This window comes from Mercenaria mercenaria, chromosome 18 (genome assembly GCF_021730395.1).
Source record: "Mercenaria mercenaria strain notata chromosome 18, MADL_Memer_1, whole genome shotgun sequence".
Taxonomy (NCBI): Eukaryota; Metazoa; Mollusca; class Bivalvia; order Venerida; family Veneridae; genus Mercenaria; species Mercenaria mercenaria.
Genome location: NC_069378.1, coordinates 36,450,738 through 36,469,197, shown reverse-complemented (window position 1 = coordinate 36,469,197; position 18,460 = coordinate 36,450,738). Strand labels below are relative to the sequence as shown.

Genomic DNA, 18,460 nt, shown 5'->3' with positions numbered 1-18,460 from the left:
AGGGGCAATTTAGAGATTATTCATGTTATATCATTCTTTTCTTGGCTCAATGGTGGGCGCCGAGATCACTCTGTGATCTCTTGTTACTCTTGTCCGCGCTCTAAGTCGAACAGTTCTCATCCTGTCTTCACCAAACTTGAACAAATTGTGTTTGATCATAAGTCCTCGGCCAAGTCCGATAACTAGCCAAATCGGCCCAGACACTTCGGAATTGTAGCTCTTGAATTACCGAAAATCGGCCTTTTTACTCTTGTCCGCGCTCTAAATCGAACAGTTCTCATCCGATCTTCACCAAACTTGAACCAAATGTTTTTGACCATAACTCCTCGGCCAAGTTCATTAACTAGCCACATAGCCCGAGGTACTTCAGAATTATGGCCCTTGAATTATCCAAAATCAGCCTTTTTACTCTTCAAAGGAATATTTGTAGTGAGTAAACAGTATATAAAGACTGACTTACTATTTAGATGATTAGGCAGTTGTGGGAGACATGCGCTTTTCTCAAAAGCAGCTCTATGTCATCATCATTATCATCATCATTATCACCACCATCAGTCACCACTATCATCACAACCAGCACAACAATCATTATCATCTACAACGTTATCATCACCACAACTATCATCATCACCACCACTGTTATCACAGTCATAACGACAATCATCATCACCACCACTATTATCACAATCATAACGACAAATATCATCATTACAAACACTATCATCACCAGCAGCACCACCACCATCAAGATCATCATCACCACCACTATCATCATCATCAACATTATCGTCTTCACCACCACCACCATCATCATCATCATCGTCATTATCACCACCAACAACACATAATCATCGTTATTATTATCATCTTTATCATCATCATCGTCGTCGTCGTCGTCGTCATCAGCTGTCATTACATCATGTTATAGTGATGTTTTTGCTGATGAATAAATAAAAAAAACAGTTTTGGTCAGAAGATAACGGTTTGTTGTTGTTATTGTTGTTGATGATGATGACTATGGTGATGTTGGTGTTTCTATTTTCATTAATGATAATGGTGATGATTGAAATTTAGACATTTCTTTTCCATGTTTTTTAGGATATCAATGATGACGATAATGACGACGGTAACATAACAGGTGATATACATTTTCATCTAGTTTGTGTTCAGACCCTGTGTTTTGTTCACAGGAGATAACTCCAGAGGCTATTCACATTTTGTATAATAATGTCCTTTACTTCTCGAAACACTGGTAGATAATCAGAGCCAAGAAAGATCGGTCACAATATATGAAAATTTTTTTTTTTTAAATTAAAAAGATTATCTAGTCGATAGCAAGACTAATTTTCATCCTAAAGACACAAAGAACAATCAATAGTTTTTGTTTTAAACATTAATATATATGATAAATCATCATCATTCCCATTATCAAAAGTATAACTACCAGTCTCACATAATATTAAATTTGATTCTTCATATCAACAATCACCATTCTTATTATTGTTTGCAACAGCAACATATAGATCTAGATCTGTTGATCATTATTGTATTTCGTCTTATAATACCAATAATACCATTGCTTTTAATCTTGATAACTTTTCAAACCATATTTAACTCGACTCCAAAAATCTCACTCCAAAGTTCACTCGATATTTTGTTGTATGCCACCGTCCCCGTAGACTAGCTCCTAGACTATGATATACCTTTTTACATTTTTATGATAGAATGTAGTGAACTGAGCCAGTCTATATCCTATGTCCAACATCATTCCTCTGTGAAAATCTCTAAAATAGACTGGCTTTTGTCTCTTATGAAATTGAATTAGACAAAAAAGGGGAAAATGTAGAAATATCTTTATTATCAGTCTAGTGGCTAGTCTACCTTTCCCGTAATATAATACAAAAGTTACGTTGGGACCAAACTACTGACTCCAAACTCAGCAGATGAAAGCTATGAAAACTATTACTGTTTGCAACAGCAGCAGCAACATATAGATCTAGTTCTATTAATCATTATTGTATTTCGTCTTATAATACCAATAATAAATCTACCATTGCTTTTAATCTTGATAACTTTTCAAACCATATTTAATTTGACTCCAAAAATCTCACTCCAAAGTTGGACTAGATCTCACTCCAGACTCCACTCCAAGACTCCATTCCATATTTTGTTGTATGCCACCGTCCCCGTAATATAATACAAAAGTTAAGTTGTGGCCAAACTACTGAGATGAAAGCTATGAAAACTATTTGACCACAGGTAACGCAAAAATAATAATCCAACGGACGTATAAAATATCTTGACATGCATTTATTTATTGAAATGATAGCAGGCTTAAATCATCTACTAAATGGTTATTCTCAGCTTGGATTGACTTGAAATATCAGGTAATTGAAATAATATTACTCATATAGGGCCTACAGTATGTTTCTATACATTTCATACCTAATATACCGAAGATTACATCGGAGTGCGTCATGTAAACAAAATAGGTCAGGTTAAAGTTATAATTAGTAACAATACTAGGAAAAGAAATCATTCTTCCTGGAATGAAATTTAAACCAAGGTCATTAAGTAATGTACATTTTTATGGGCGGGTAGGCGATTAAATTTCAGATCGGGTAAAACAAAATTAATAGAGGATATCATATGAGTGTAGTCTAGTGTTGAATAAAACCATATAGATCTAATTTAAAGCGTATTTTGCGAGCCATACATTATAAGCTCACCTGAGCACAAAGTGCTCGGGGTGAAATATTGTGGGCGTCAGTCCGTCCGTCCACACTTTCCTTTAAACAACATCTCCTAAACCACCAGACCAATTTTGATGAAACGTCAGAGGGATGTTCCTTTGATGCAACCGAAAGGAAAGAACTTTTAAAAGTCTTGTCAAAAACCACAGGTCATAGAGTTTTGATATTTGGTATGTTATAGATCTATCTACCAAGATTGTTCAAATTATCCCCCAAGGTTCAAATATGGCCACGCCCTCGGGGTCACATGGTTTATATAGTCAAAATAATTCGACGTTCAGATTGTTTTATATTTGTCATGTCAAAACTTCGAAAGACCAAAATAATGGAGGATAAATCACTGTAAACAGTCATGTATCGCTTGCGCTTATTGCGTGTATGCACTATGCAGTAAATGTTACTGTGTACAGTACATGTATACATAGGTTTTGTTTGTTTGTTTGTTTGTTTTGGGTTTAACGCCGTTTTTCAACAGTATTTCAGTCATGTAACGGCGGGCAGTTAACCTAACCAGTGTTCCTGGATTCTGTACCAGTACAAACCTGTTCTCCGCAAGTAACTGCCAACTTCCCCACATGAATCAGAGGTGGAGGACTAATGATATCAGACACAATGTCGTTTATGAAATAGTCACGGAGAACATACGCCCCGCCCGAGGATCGAACTCGCGACCCCGAGATCCGTAGACCAACGCTCTTACCTATTGAGCTAAGCGGGCGGGCTATGCATAGGTTTAAATCACTAGAAAATTTCGTAATTTTGGAAATTATTTGATATTTTTTTACATAAATCAATGAGGTATTGAATCCCCTTTTGATACATGTAAGTTTTATTTGAATTTATGGCCAGTTCGTGACATAATCGGCATTTAAACCTACAGCATGTAAAGCGCTGGCAGCGATGAAAACTTTATCAGGAATTTCCTCCGCTATTTTGGTTTTTCGAGTGAGATAGAGTGAGATAAATAACGATCGCGTCAAATTTGTTGGACTAATGGTTTATAGACTTATATATAGGGAAACAAACTTTGAAAATCTTCTTGTCCAAAACCACAGGGCCTATTGCTTTGATATTTGGTATAACGTAGCATCATCTAGTGGGCCTTTAAGAAGATTTTTTCAAATTATCCCCCTAGGGTCAAATATGGCCCGCCCTTGGGGTCAAATGATTTATATAGGGAAAACTTTGAAAATCATGGCCTAGGGCTTTGATATTTGGTATGTAGCATCGTGTAGTAGTCCTTTACCAAGATTGTTCAAATTATTCCCTTTGGGTTAAAACTGCCCCCGCCCCCGGTGGAGGGGGAGTGGGGGGGGGGGGGGGGGGCACATGTTTTAAATAGACTTGAATAGGGAAAAAAACTTTTAAAAATCTTGTCTTAACACATAAGGCTCGGAGCTTAGATATTTAGTATGTGGCATGATCTAGTGGTTCTCTACCAAGATTGTTCAAATTATGATCTTGGGGTCAATATAATTATGCCACGGCTAGGGGGTCCCCTGTGTTTCACATTGACTTATATAGGAAAAAAATCTGTAAAAGTCTTCTTGTCCAGAACCATAAGGCACAGATCTCAGATATTTTGTATTTGATATTTTCTAGTGGTCAACTATCAAGTTTATTCAAATCATGACCCTGGGGTCAAAATTGACTGCGCCCCGTGGTCAGCAGTTCTTACATTCGGAAAACTTTAAAAATAATCTTTTTTTCTGAATCCATAAGGCCCAGAGCTTAGATATTTGGTAAGTGGCATGCCCAAGTGGTTCTCTACCAAGACTGTTCAAATCATGACCCTTGGGTCAATATAGACCACGCCCGGACGGTCCCTTGTTTCATACAAACTTATTTGTTGTTGAAGCAATGGCAAAAGATTTGGACCATAAGTATAATGTTTGATACAAATTTCAATACTCATCTTGAATGGTCTTAATTATGACCTACTGACCTACCTTTTCGTTTTTGAAGTTACAGCATAGAAATTTGGACCACATGTATAATTTTTGATACAGATTTCAGTACTCGTCTTGAATACACTCATAGACATTTATAATCGGTCACCTACATTATTTTCATAGATTTTGTTAAGATTACGCTGAAAATAAAACAATAGTATACCACGCATGGTTGATTTAAACCATTTTAATGGAAACTTACCCTCATGAATAAATAGCATATGGAACAAAGGTGATTGAGAAAATTTCAGCCGCGTAATTTAAATGGTATCCAAGTTATCGCAAGTACAACAGAGACCGATTATAAAAGTGTGTGTGTAGTCTTAATCATGACCTACTGACCTCCTTTCTTGTTTTTGCAGGTAATGCAAAGAGATTTTTATTTTGAAGCTTCAGCAAAGAATTTGTTCAAGCAAGCAACTTAAACTCAGGTGAGCGATATAGGGCCACTACGGCCCTCTTGTTCAACAAAGGCAGTATAGAGCCACCAGGGGCGTAGATCTAGCTGGAGCTTCTAGAATGTGTATTCAAAATATCTTGAAGGGTCCGGGGTATACCCCCAACCCCAGGAATTATTTTGTTATCTGTATACAATCTAGAGGCATTCCCATAATATTGGACCATTAATAAAAAAATACCAAAAGTAGATTACAGAAAAAAACATTGATGTAGAATTTACGCTACAAACTATAAAGTAGGCCTACCCCGTATGCTTTTGAATTTTTTTAAAATTTTAACGTCTATATTCCAGGGTGCATGTACCACGTGACTTTTTCGCTAATCTGGGGTGCCAAAAACATGGCGGATTCCTCGATAAAAGTGACATTTTCTTAAATAGCTTTTAACCAACTTGTTCAAATAAAGGGAAACATGGATGAGTGCCGTCGTACATAAAAATCCAACACTCGGCTACAAGTTTTTTGTTTCAAAGTCCGTTCGTTTTCTCTTAAAGTGCAACCGTGCAACTGAAGTGAACAAAGTTGATGATGTTAAGACGGGGGACATTTTCGTAAATTCAATAAATTAACCTTTTAAAAGACCGAAAAAGACTACTTTGCGACACATATATTTGTATGAATATTCTCGCGACATATACACCAGTAGTATAGGGTTCGGGTTGGGGTCACGACTGCGCATGCGTGAGAATGACGTCATGCGCGGCGGCCATTTTGAATTTTATTCTTAGAATGACATCATCTTCCTATTTTAAGGATGACTTCACTCTGCTATTTATATCTCCCAGAAGTATATAGAGCTGACTTATATACCTATCTAGGGCGTGTTCGCGCACATTGAGGGTCAGGTGCTCAGCCCTAGACGGGGAGATATCATGAAAACAAAATATTTCAAGAAAATCAAATAAATATTAATTATATTTGAACATATAGATTTATCTACAACCTAAATGAATAAATACATTGTATGGTAAACAAAGAACTAATTAATGATAATTTAAAGCAAAATATTTATTATATTTTTAATTAAAACCATTAATCTTTATTTAAAATAGCTACGTTAGAAGTAACGTTAACTGGAAATAAAGTATTACATTTTTGTCAACGATGTTTCCTCCTTGGCGTCCACTGACGAAATGACTCCAATCATAAGCGTATTTTCCCTAAATGCGCATGCTCGGACCTATTTTTCATAATGACTTCATAAGCCATATTTAGATAAGGTCATGAGTGAATCAAACGTGATCATGGTCAGAATGTCTAGCGTGTGTTGATTTAAGGCCGGATAGGCGGACAATAAAAAGTAAACATGCCAAAGTTAATCCCTTTAAAGTCGCCACAAAGTCTGGCGTGTATTTATTTAAGAGCGGATGCGTGAACAATAGCCTATTCAACTGTCAAATTTAATCCCTTTAAAGTCGCCGTAGTGTCTGGCTTATGTTGACTTATGGACGGATGCATTAACAATAGCCTATTGATCTGTCAAAGTTAATCCGTGTATTGAGTACGGGAAGGGAGGGCGACATCAGGCCTGGGTCACATATGGACCGAAGCGCCTCTTTCATACCATCAATGATATGATGTTAAAGAATATTTTTCTTAAACAATTGCCAACATTTTTTATGACCATCCAGAGTTTTAGAACCAGTAAAGGACTTTTTAAGAAAGTTGCTAAGATCATCAAAATAAGACGTTTTAGGGTCCATTTTTACATTTTGGGTATCTGACATTTTTGAAAAGCCCAAAGAGTGCACTTTACCATAAACTAGGTGCCAACAGGAAATGAGGTCATTAAAATTTCCAAGTCATCGTACAGACTCGGGACCGGTACCGTTAGAAAGATCTTTTCGAGTAGGTTCAGAAAATATGTACAATTACGTGTCTATCTCTATCCGTTTTCCAGATATTGAGGTTTAAACCAGAATCATTCATCCGGAAACACCCGGCTTCATGCCTTTATTATTAAAGATAACCTAGGCATGTTGGGTATCTAACCGAAGGTCTCGACTAGTACTATAAGTTGGTACACTCAAACCGGAAGTGAAATCAATCACGCGTAAAATTCACATTTTCTGCACGTCCCTAGACTCGAACCTACACAAGCACAAGCACACGCGTACACACGAGAACACACATACACATACACGCACACGCACATACACACACAGAAACACACACACACACGCACACGCGCAATCACACACACACAAGCACACCCACACGCGCATACATGCATGCACGCACACACGTACGCGCCATTAAACAATATATGTAACATCATCAAAATATTCAAAATTATCAAAATTTTTCGGGCCTATTACCCTAGTACACAGATTGTGTCTGCAACTTCATTAACAGGTATCAAAATAATATCTTCCTTTGTAACTTTACATTTGTCATCTTTAGTTATTACAACAACATCATAGTCTCCGAAATTGAACATGCCAGTTCCACTACGGTGTAGATACTCCAACACATCACACAATATTTCATATATATATAATTTAGAACATCCAGAATTTTGAATTAACAGAGTATACACTTCAATGTAATCGTACAAGTCTATGCATGAAATTCAACCTTCAGCGGATTTTAAGTATTAATATTTTTTGACTTGAGATCGGCTTAAGATAATGTATGAAAGAGAACTGGCCAATGTTGACACTAATACTTTGACTGTAAAAGCGGATTAAATTCCGGTCAATTTTATGACTTTTAGGAGAAACTTATAAAAACGAGTATTTTGTGTTATAAAACTTTTATAGTCCTTTAGGATACTGTCTTAAGTACAGATAGGTTCTAGAAAGCCTATTTCGACCATTCTAGGAAATCGTCAAGAGTTTCAATGAACAGAACATTGAACAATCAGTTTTCCCCATTTCGTGACACACTTTCTATTCATCAATTCTGAGATGTTAATTTCATGTGATAGAATTCATAAAAATCTTTCATTTACATCCCCCATTCTCGATTCGATTTTCAACCGTTTACGCGTTATGACGTAACAGCGATTTTTAAACCTTCTTTCTTAAACTTTGCAATAAACTCTTGAAACAGATAGCATTGGAAAGATCTCGTCGCATAGGTTCAGAAAATGTATAGTTATTTACCTCTATCTAGATCCGTTCTCAAGATATTGGCGTTTAAAGATTTAAGTGACGTCACGTTTTGAGCGGTAAATTCAAATTTCGCAACCAAAATTTTCAAAATGTAATTTCTCCTCTATTTGTGGACCGATTTTAATGATCTTGGTGTCAAACCAAAACGCTTGACGAGAACTAAGTGTTGGTAGCATACAACCGGAAATGAAATCACTCATGCGTAAAATATCGATTTTCTCCTTTATTACTCAACCGACTATACCCGTGTTTGGTATCCTACGAAAGGTTTTGACTAATACTATTCCATTGTTTGCACTAAAAGAATATGGGGTCACTCACGCGTAAAACGCGTCAAAGTAAGCTTACCTGATCCTTACACTTTGAGATCAAAAGTGACAATGAACGAATTCACAGGGTCATTTAGAACTGCTAGAAACGCTTATTGCGAAACATGATATCAATTTGTGAAGCGATGTTGGAGAAATAAAATACAATAAACGAATATGTTGTTTTATTTGTGTACACTACAACACCTACTGACGCTTCTTCTTTTCTTTCAAATCAAATTCAAACGTATGGGTTATAAATAACAAAAACATATTGTTCTTTTAATCTTTTATTGCCAAAGCTTGTATCACTAATACAGGTTACATGTATCAACTAAAATAAGACAAAATAAAGTCATCATTCAACTTCTTGCAATACACATCAAACGGTTTTACAATGTCCTTCATTTTTCGTCCAGAACATCGGTTCATAATGTAATATACGCAATATAGCCCGCATATGTTTGAATCTGTATCCTGTATTTGACTGAAGTTCATCCAGTAACGCTTCTTTAACACTTGCTCAAAATGAACTTTGTAGTGCTCTGGTCTATTACCTAGTGAATCGAAAAATTCGTCGTGTCCCCTTTTTGGAAAATAAAAGGCCACCCAATGTTTTCCTGATCCCTGGCTCGTGTCTGTATTTGAGATGACGTATTGTCCTCTACGTATCTGAAGTTGATCCGCAGCACATATTGTCACAGGGTACTCTTTTAACATTTCCTCGAGTTCATAGTTATTCATTTTAAAATGTATAGGTGTTCCAATCCATAGTATCTTGGGTCATATTTTGGCGATATTTCTTACGTCGTGGGCTGTCTAAATCACGACTCATAGGTGTGTCCAATGTATTCCTATGTCGCTTTAGATCACTATGCTTTCGTGACCGTCTTATTTCCGACCTAGCAATATCAACCGCTTGGGCTACGGGTGTCACAAGTTTTACTACGGGGAGATCTTCCCCTTTTTGTTCTTGTGCTTCTCTTTCTTGTTTCTCTTTTAGTTCAGCCATTTTTCTAAGATGAGCACCGCTACCCACGATGTAACGGCCCATATGATCAGGATACACATATCCGTCCCTCAAGTCTTTGAAGTGTTGTATCCATTTTTCCGGGTCCGGTTTATCCGGTACCCATTTTTCTTGTTTATAATCGTATACCTCTATGGTACCCATTTTGCATGATGAAAAGTTAAAGCACGCCAATCCTTCTTAAAACGTTCATTCATCACCATCCGATTCTTCATCGTCATCACTTTCTTTATTATCATCCATTAAATATTCTTCTTTGCTTTTATGATCGGGCCACAACTCATCAAATAGGTCTTTTCTAAGGGCAATGGCTTGCCGAACAGATTCTTTGACAGTCATGCCATGCTGACTTCTTAGTTTCTTAGCCGACTGTAGAATCTGCTGCTGAGTAGGGTCGTTTTGTAGCTCATAAAAGTCAATTAGAAATCGGGCATAATTTTGTCTCAGTCTCTTTCTTAATTGAGGCAATTCATCATTAGCAGTGCGACGGTACGCTTCTTTAAAAGAGAGCCCTTGTTCTGTATAGTTGTTAACTTTAACTTTAAATTGTTCTTTAATAGATTGTCTGAGAGGATCCTGAAAACGCTTATCCCATATCTCACGGTGTGATCGCTGTTCTATAATTTCAACTCTTCTACGTTTACCTGGAGGTCCCTTGATCAAAGATCGTTTCTTTACAAAAGTATCATTATTTCTATTTTCTGTTTCATCATCACTATCATCATCATCATGGTCACCAGAATCTTCCTTCTCATCTTCAACCTTGTCATCATTTTTATCAGATAAGTATCCTTCACCATTGAAATAGTCTTCTTGTTTATATTCATCATCTGTTCGTTTTCTCTTTTCTGGAGTGTTTGCCTCGAAAATGTTTTCACGTAAACGGTGTTGTTCTTGGGTGCTGGATTTTAAGTCTATTACCAAATAACCGTGAGGTCTTGATGTCGCTCGTTCAAACCGTTTCATAAAGATGTTACTAGACGAAGGATATATTCTTCTTGCCAATGTAGCCACTTGCTGTCTATCAATAGGATTATTAAATAGCACCAGATACTGCGTATTCAAAGCGATATCTCTGCAGGCTTTACCTTGAGGAAACAAATTTTGGGTGAGATAAACGACAGATATGTTCCTGTGGTGACTGCCCTTCGTAAAGAGATCAGCAATTCTTTGGTCGCATTTAGCTTCAGTCATCAGGTCGTCAAAGACCAGCAGGTTCCTTTGACTAACATTTATATATTGGGAATCATTCAAGTAGTCTGGAATACCGTGTACAAATTCGACACCGGGGATTTCACGCTGAAGTTCATCATACAATGGTTGCCATTGTCCAAAACACCATATGATACGCTGAGGCTGAGGTCTTACAAGATTTGATGATAGCAGTTTTCTTGTCCATTCAGTTTTTCCACTACCACTTGGTCCTGAAACGACCATAGAAAATGGATGTTGAAACGCCGTTTCTCTTGAGATGTCCCATGTTTGTAATGGCGGTGAAAAACTGTCAGTTGCTTCGTCATTTCCGTGGACATAACGTTGATGTCTCCGCATGTTGTCAATCCGAGAGAAAGACTGATGGCAAACAGGACACTGATGCATTTGTGAAACCGATGTAAGTATCTTTTATCAAAAAGACACTGCTTTATTCTGTTTGCCATTCTTACGCTTTCTTGGGGCAGAGGAGAAAGAAGAGGAGGAGGAGGTGGAGGTGGAGGAGGAGGAGGAGGAGTGGAGGAGGAGGAGGAGGAGGAGGAGGAGGAGAGGAGGAGGAGGAGGAGGAGGAGGAGTGGAGGAGGAGTGGAGGAGGAGGAGGAGGAGTGGAGGAGGAGGAGGAGGAGTAGGAGTAGGAGATGTGGAGGAGGAGTTGTTGGTATATACAGTAACTCGTAACACCTTCAATCATGGTTAAATTTACTTTACGACTTATATATGACGTGTGATCCCTGAGTGATCAATCAGAATGCGTCATATCATTAGCCAATCAGAGCATTGCTATAAGTTATACTGACTAATCAGAACGTTGCTTTGGCTCTATTTATTTTACTTTACCCTGTGAATTCGTTCATTGTCAATTTTGATCTCAAAGTGTAAGGATCAGGTAAGCTTACTTTGACGCATTTTACGCGTGAGTGACCCCATATTCTTTTAGTGCAAACAATGGAATTGTACTAGTCAAAACCTTTCGTAGGATACCAAACACGGGTATAGTCGGTTGAGTAATAAAGGAGAAAATCGATATTTTACGCATGAGTGATTTCATTTCCGGTTGTATGCTACCAACACTTAGTTCTCGTCAAGCGTTTTGGTTTGACACCAAGATCATTAAAATCGGTCCACAAATAGAGGAGAAATTACATTTTGAAAATTTTGGTTGCGAAATTTGAATTTACCGCTCAAAACGTGACGTCACTTAAATCTTTAAACGCCAATATCTTGAGAACGGATCGAGATAGAGGTAAATAACTATACATTTTCTGAACCTATGCGACGAGATCTTTCCAATGCTATCTGTTTCAAGAGTTTATTGCAAAGTTTAAGAAAGAAGGTTTAAAAATCGCTGTTACGTCATAACGCGTAAACGGTTGAAAATCGAATCGAGAATGGGGGATGTAAATGAAAGATTTTTATGAATTCTATCACATGAAATTAACATCTCAGAATTGATGAATAGAAAGTGTGTCACGAAATGGGGAAAACTGATTGTTCAATGTTCTGTTCATTGAAACTCTTGACGATTTCCTAGAATGGTCGAAATAGGCTTTCTAGAACCTATCTGTACTTAAGACAGTATCCTAAAGGACTATAAAAGTTTTATAACACAAAATACTCGTTTTTTATAAGTTTCTCCTAAAAGTCATAAAATTGACCGGAATTTAATCCGCTTTTACAGTCAAAGTATTAGTGTCAACATTGGCCAGTTCTCTTTCATACATTATCTTAAGCCGATCTCAAGTCAAAAAATATTAATACTTAAAATCCGCTGAAGGTTGAATTTCATGCATAGACTTGTACGATTATATTGAAGTGTATACTCTGTTAATTCAAAATTCTGGATGTTCTAAATTATATATATATGAAATATTGTGTGATGTGTTGGAGTATCTACACCGTAGTGGAACTGGCATGTTCAATTTCGGAGACTATGATGTTGTTGTAATAACTAAAGATGACAAATGTAAAGTTACAAAGGAAGATATTATTTTGATACCTGTTAATGAAGTTGCAGACACAATCTGTGTACTAGGGTAATAGGCACGAAAAATTTTGATAATTTTGAATATTTTGATGATGTTACATATATTGTTTAATGGCGCGTACGTGTGTGCGTGCATGCATGTATGCGCGTGTGGGTGTGCTTGTGTGTGTGTGATTGCGCGTGTGCGTGTGTGTGTGTGTTTCTGTGTGTGTATGTGCGTGTGCGTGTATGTGTATGTGTGTTCTCGTGTGTACGCGTGTGCTTGTGCTTGTGCTTGTGTAGGTTCGAGTCTAGGGACGTGCAGAAAATGTGAATTTTACGCGTGATTGATTTCACTTCCGGTTTGAGTGTACCAACTTATAGTACTAGTCGAGACCTTCGGTTAGATACCCAACATGCCTATGTTATCTTTAATAATAAAGGCATGAAGCCGGGTGTTTCCGGATGAATGATTCTGGTTTAAACCTCAATATCTGGAAAACGGATAGAGATAGACACGTAATTGTACATATTTTCTGAACCTACTCGAAAAGATCTTTCTAACGGTACCGGTCCCGAGTCTGTACGATGACTTGGAAATTTTAATGACCTCATTTCCTGTTGGCACCTAGTTTATGGTAAAGTGCACTCTTTGGGCTTTTCAAAAATGTCAGATACCCAAAATGTAAAAATGGACCCTAAAACGTCTTATTTTGATGATCTTAGCAACTTTCTTAAAAAGTCCTTTACTGGTTCTAAAACTCTGGATGGTCATAAAAAATGTTGGCAATTGTTTAAGAAAAATATTCTTTAACATCATATCATTGATGGTATGAAAGAGGCGCTTCGGTCCATATGTGACCCAGGCCTGATGTCGCCTCCCTTCCCGTACTCAATACACGGATTAACTTTGACAGATCAATAGGCTATTGTTAATGCATCCGTCCATAAGTCAACATAAGCCAGACACTACGGCGACTTTAAAGGGATTAAATTTGACAGTTGAATAGGCTATTGTTCACGCATCCGCTCTTAAATAAATACACGCCAGACTTTGTGGCGACTTTAAAGGGATTAACTTTGGCATGTTTACTTTTTATTGTCCGCCTATCCGGCCTTAAATCAACACACGCTAGACATTCTGACCATGATCACGTTTGATTCACTCATGACCTTATCTAAATATAGCTTATGAAGTCATTATGAAAAATAGGTCCGAGCATGCGCATTTAGGGAAAATACGCTTATGATTGGAGTCATTTCGTCAGTGGACGCCAAGGAGGAAACATCGTTGACAAAAATGTAATACTTTATTTCCAGTTAACGTTACTTCTAACGTAGCTATTTTAAATAAAGATTAATGGTTTTAATTAAAAATATAATAAATATTTTGCTTTAAATTATCATTAATTAGTTCTTTGTTTACCATACAATGTATTTATTCATTTAGGTTGTAGATAAATCTATATGTTCAAATATAATTAATATTTATTTGATTTTCTTGAAATATTTTGTTTTCATGATATCTCCCCGTCTAGGGCTGAGCACCTGACCCTCAATGTGCGCGAACACGCCCTAGATAGGTATATAAGTCAGCTCTATATACTTCTGGGAGATATAAATAGCAGAGTGAAGTCATCCTTAAAATAGGAAGATGATGTCATTCTAAAAATAAAATTCAAAATGGCCGCCGCGCATGACGTCATTCTCACGCATGTGCAGTCGTGACCCCAAACCGACCCCTATACTACTTACACCTTAAGAAATTACAAAATAAGAGCCTTACATAGCTTCCGGGGCCAGATTTATGAAATTGCTAAGCAGGGGTCCGGTTTTGTTAATGCTAAGACGGGGGCATGATTCAACGATTTGGTAATGGAAGTCTTTGGTATTTTATTTACCCGCTTCGTTAAAGTTTTTCCATGTTGATACTGCTCATTATAGAATAATCCCGTTATATGTATGTTAAAATTAAAATAGTCATGACAAATGAAAGCTTTCTACCGACTTTAAACTGCATATTTTACCTAAAGTGAAATGCTTAATTTGACTGATTTAATGAAAAATGCACCAACTTTCACTCTGTGGTGTTGGCCCGGTACAATTTCTCCTTCTTTGCTGTATAGTAAAACAAACACTTTTGGAAATGGATTCAGCGGCGAATTTCACAACAAAAAGTTTACAGCATTGAGAGCTCTGTATTTCTGATCGTATTCAATAAATAATAAAGGAACACTATCATCAACAATGAACTTCTTTGCTACATATCAAAGTACACAGTCACTCTTTATGATTTCCAACCCACATCTGTCATGGCCGCCAGTCTGGAATAGCTTTCCGCACAGAAATGTAGTCCTGAAAAAAAAAACACGAACAAAACAACTGTTAAAGACATCAGAAATGACACAAAATGTTTAACAAGTCAAAGTAGAGATGGCTTCAAATTGGGAACTTCAAATTTCAAAGAACTGCTTCCTAGGATACAACGACCTGGAAGTACTTCAATACCTGGGTGACACCCTATGTGTCAAGTTGACGCTTCTTAACAATATTACTACATTTCCAAGTCGGCTTTGGAAAAGTCTGTTTTTTATCGCATTCGTTTTGTCTTCATTGTTTAAGTTAATTGGTTTCTTTGGTTTAACTTTCGATAACTCTAGATGAAACAGGTCTCTAATTATTAAGAATGTGAACCGTTCTTGCTTTTGCTTTGCTTCTGAAAATGGTTTAGAATCTGCACAGCAATGTTAATTTCAAAATTTGTCTTTTTAGATCTTGTGTGCTATTTTTACGGCTTTTATTGGAATATATATCTAAACTGCAGTTTGAAATGAAATAAATTATCATACTTTCAAAGTCTTAATAATGTTATTTAGATACATGCATTGAATTATCAGAGTATGTGCCGGTAATTTCTTCACATGTGTTGTGAAATCATAGTAAATGTTCGAAGGTTAAAGTTTAAAGAATTTTTTAAACCATTGAATAACCACAGAAGAAAACATAATTCAGAGCAAATATTTATCATAAAACACATTGCAAATTTAATAGACGCAGTGATCATCTTGATACTTAATCATACTATCAAGAGGTCAAGTTCTAAGATCTCTCTCACATACGACCGTGATTCGAAGCCCGAAACCGACCATGTCTCTTATGAAAGAAAGTGGACATTTTCTTTAAGAAGATTTGAATATGGTGCCGGTTCTTCCCAGGAACGATGGTTCGATAAACTGACCACAATACAATTGGCATTAAATTTCATAAAATGAATAAAGACTAATAAGTTAAAGGTAAAATCATTTATGAATGCGTGCAAAACGTTGACACTATTTAGTTTCTTAGTAAGTTGTTGCAAAGCTAATAGCACTGAAAAAGAATTAAAGCCAATTTCAGTCCCTTTCGATCTACAAAAAAAGATGAGAATCGGTTTCAAGCGTATACATCGCAGACCGATTCTTCGTTCAAACGACTTGAGACATTTACAGGCTCAATAAAATGATATTCTGTGGGCTGTGTAGGCTATTGGATACAAAAACATATATTTTTACCAACAATATCATCGAAACAAAAACGTGCCTAGCAATAAACTAACATTTTTGGTAACAATAATTGCAAACATTTGGTTACCATCAAGGCAGTCGGGTACAATCATTCCAGGTTGTAATGCCTCAATTCACATTCAAGAATAAAAGAACTCTTATCAACAAGAATTTTTCTTAAATGCATTTTTGTCACAGAATTTTCGTTTGAACTCATTTATTAATATACTAAATGCACTTCAGTTGAAATTAATGAAGAACAATAATTAATAAAAAAAATAAAGGGGAAAAGCGCTACCTTTCCGACCAAAAGTAAATCATAAATGACCATATTTTGAAATTCGAAATGATTTTCAAATTTACTTTGATTGAGAAGTTGGGCACCAGATCATACTAAGGGTCATTGAAACATAGGACCAAAATATCCACCCTTTACGGTCTCCTGTAAACCACGGCAGTATCAGCTGTGAAAAATGTAAAGTAATCCAAATTATAGTCAAACCAATTTCTAGAAGTAAGAAGAGATGGACAAAATGTGCAATGCTTAAAATATGCCGATGTGAGATCATAATATAATAATGTTATTAGTCTCACCGGAAAAGACCGCTCGCCGCAGTTATACATGTAAGGTCCAAGATTTCTGTGGCCTTTTTCGTGGCACAGAAGGCTTTTTTTTTGGAATTATAAGCCCTTCCGCATTCGTGGCACACAAATGTCTGAAATGTAAATACGCTTTAGTACTACAATGATAATAATAATTCATATTTTTAAACCAAAAAGGGCATTCTGAACAAAATGTCTTAAAATAAGGTATCAGAAAATAACATATACATTCCGATTTCTTTTGACAACTTACTATTGCTAATGTCAGATGCGCAAATGTATTTTATTCAGCCTAAAAAATTAAAGTTAACGCGGCTGGAACAGAATTCAATATAAACTGATGCTTTTTCAAAAACTTAACAGTATTCTTTACATGGTTACTATAAAATTATCTAGACATGACACTTTAATCGCGTTAGAAATGTAGTACATAAAGTGAAAGTTGATGCATTTTCAATTAAATCAGTCAAATTAAGTACTAAGTAGTTCACTTTAGGTAAAATTTTACAGTTTACAGTCGGCGAAAAGCTTTCATTTGTCATAACAATTTGAAATTTACCAGACATATAGCTAGATTTTTCTTAAAGTATGCAGTATAAACATGGGAAAAAAACTTAAATGAAGCAGGTTAATGAAATACAAGACTTCCAATTACATATCTTTTAATCACGCCCCCGTCTTAGCATCAAGAAAAACGGACCCCTGCTTAGCAATTTGATAAATCTTGACTCGGAAGCTATTGAAGGCTCTTAATTTGTAATTTCTTCAAGTGTATACGTCAAGACAACACTCGTACAAATATCCGTGTCGCAAAGTAGTCTTTTATGGCCTTTTAAAGGGTTTATCTATAGAATTTGCGAAATGTCCCCCGTCTTAACATCCTCAAATTTGTTCACTTCAGATGCGCGGTTGCACTTTTAGAGAAAACGAGCGGACTTTGAAACAAAAAACTTGTAGCCGAGTGTTGGATTTTCATATGAGACGGCACTCATCTATGTTTCTTTTTATTTGAACAAGTTGGTGAAAAGCTATTTAAGAAAATGTTACCTTTATCGAGGAATCCGCCATGTTTTTGGCACCCCAGATTAGCGAAAAAGTCACGTGGTACATGCACCCTGTATTCGTGACTTTGCTAGAGCTATATAATTCTACCAGCATGTTTGTAACACAAATGGCTGTTAACTTACTTTGGACGCCTCGTCGAACACCGCTCCGCCAAACATCGTTATGGCACACCGCCGAACGTCGACCCACAAAATGGGGCTTCGTCGAATTTTGCTCCACAAAACGTTGATCCGTAAAACGTCGTCTTTTTATTCAAATCGCTCTGCGTCCTTGGTCCGTCCGTCATTCCGTCCGTCCGTCCGTTAACAATTTCTCGTTATCGCATCTCCTCAGAAACTACTAGGGGGAATTTGACCAAACTTTGTCAGAATGATGTATTGGTACCCTAGTTGTGTCCCCCTGAAAATCAGACTGGTTCAACAATTTTTGAGTGAGTTATGGCCCTTTGTTTATTTTTA

At 36.6% G+C, this 18,460-nt stretch overlaps 2 protein-coding genes and 1 long non-coding RNA gene across 6 annotated transcripts in view; 1 reads left to right on the top strand and 2 right to left on the bottom strand.

The window, feature by feature from the left end:
- LOC128550422 (uncharacterized) overlaps positions 1 to 6,287 on the bottom strand; it is a 34,255-nt gene extending 27,968 nt beyond the window's left edge. The window contains exon 1 of the mRNA XM_053529386.1: positions 6,255 to 6,287. The gene's annotated coding sequence lies outside the window, so the exon portion shown is untranslated. The remainder of the gene's footprint in view (positions 1 to 6,254) is intronic.
- LOC123539125 (nuclear receptor subfamily 1 group D member 1-like) overlaps positions 1 to 18,460 on the top strand; it is a 75,024-nt gene that overhangs the window by 30,428 nt on the left and 26,136 nt on the right. For 2 of the 4 annotated variants that reach the window (XM_045323611.2, XM_045323608.2), the window contains exon 2: positions 5,068 to 5,136. The exons of the other annotated variants lie outside the window; for them this stretch is intronic. The gene's annotated coding sequence lies outside the window, so the exon portion shown is untranslated. The remainder of the gene's footprint in view (positions 1 to 5,067; positions 5,137 to 18,460) is intronic. 4 annotated transcript variants of the gene reach the window in all.
- LOC123539126 (uncharacterized) lies at positions 14,971 to 17,038 on the bottom strand. Its single transcript, XR_006683909.2, has 2 exons — positions 16,929 to 17,038; positions 14,971 to 15,147 (listed from the first exon to the last, which is right to left on the bottom strand). It is a non-coding gene; the product is annotated as an uncharacterized LOC123539126 (long non-coding RNA).